Source organism: Giraffa tippelskirchi, chromosome 6, assembly GCF_054371585.1.
Source record: "Giraffa tippelskirchi isolate mGirTip1 chromosome 6, T2T-mGirTip1v1.2.pri, whole genome shotgun sequence".
Classification (NCBI taxonomy): Eukaryota; Metazoa; Chordata; class Mammalia; order Artiodactyla; family Giraffidae; genus Giraffa; species Giraffa tippelskirchi.
In genome coordinates this window covers 30,424,510-30,426,045 of record NC_137280.1, presented here as the reverse complement: position 1 = coordinate 30,426,045, position 1,536 = coordinate 30,424,510, and the positions used below count along the sequence as shown (strand labels likewise).

Genomic DNA, 1,536 nt, shown 5'->3' with positions numbered 1-1,536 from the left:
GTGGCCCTAGTGGTAAAGAACCCACATGCCAATACAGGAGATATAAGAGATGTGACTTTGATCCCTGAATCCAGAAGATGCCCTGGAGGAGGAAATGGCAACCCAATCCAATGTTCTTGCCTGGAGAATCCCATGGACAGAGGAGCCTGGCAGGCTACGGTCCATAGAGTTTCACAGAGTCAGACAGGAATGAAGCAACTTAGCACATATGCATGTAATAGGTTTATAATACTTTTCACATAAATAATACATTATAAAACAAACACAAAAATTAAAACATTTTTAATCTTACCGTACAGTACCTTGAAAAGTATAGTAGTGCAGTACAACAGCTGGAATACAGGGGCTGGCCTCAGGCGAACAGGCAAGAAGAGTTACTGACTGGAGGAGGGAGTGGAGGTAGGAGATGGTAGAGCTGAAGGATCATCAGCAATAGGAGATGGAGGACAAGCTGAAATTTTATTTACACCTGATGTTGTTGGCACAGGTTCTGGTTCCTTGCTGGAGCCAGAGGCACATTCATATCTTTGAAAGTTCACGACGTGAAAGTTCATAAGTGCGGAATTTACTGTATAGCCAAGCCTCGCATGTGCCTGGCTAGCTCAGTTGGTAGAGCATGAGACTCTTAATCTCAGAGTTGTGGGTTCAAGTCCCACGTTGGGTGTATTTTTAGGCTTCCCTCATAACTCAGTCGGTAAAGAATCTACCTGCAGTGCAGGAGACCTGGGTTCGATTCCTGGGTTGGGAAGATTCCCTGGAGAAGGAAATGGCAACCCACTGTAGTATTCTTGCCTGGAGAATCCCATGGACAGATGAGCCTGGCAGGCTACAGTCCATAGGGTCATAAGAGTTGGACACAACTTAACAACTAAACCACCACCAAACCTTTATTCCCCCAAACACAGGAAACTTTTTCACCCCTTTAGATTAATGAGGTGAACTTTTGTGAAAAGTGTTAGTCTGGTTTCCAAAAGCAAAATTGGGACTCAATAAACACGGCACAAATTGTTTCTTCCTCCTAATGTCTTTATTATGCCTACTCAAGATGGCATTTACTGTTACCCTTGTCTGGTTTCCTCAGTTCTGGGAGGACCGCTTTTCATTGACATCATCTATACCTTTCCATACAACAGTGGCTGTAGTTCAGGATCTGTAAAAGATGTGAGTCTCCTGTGTGACCCCTCAGAAGATGCATACACATACACACATACAAACACACACACAATACTGGATTTCTTTCTGTGATAGTTGGTAGGAAGCTGTCGTGCCTCCAATGGGATTAGAAGGGTAAAGTAATATATTCCTGGCAAAAAGCTAACAAAAATCTTTTTCATCCATGTTTGTATTGTGTCTCCCACTACATGGGTCCCCAAGCATACCCTAGTCCTGTGTTCAGTGTAGTGAGTATTTTAACTGTTGTATATTAACTAGTCTCACATCAAGGATGACTTTGTACATTATTCATTCAACTGTATTGCAAGAAACTTGAAGCCTGGTTCTGCCGTCTTCATGTCCCACCATCACTCATCCTATACA

General features: G+C 43.0%; 1 non-coding gene across 1 annotated transcript; it reads left to right on the top strand.

Moving 5' to 3' along the window:
- Positions 1-591: 591 nt before the first annotated feature.
- TRNAK-CUU (transfer RNA lysine (anticodon CUU)) lies at positions 592-664 on the top strand. Its single transcript has one exon. It is a non-coding gene; the product is annotated as a tRNA-Lys (tRNA).
- Positions 665-1,536: the final 872 nt, after the last annotated feature.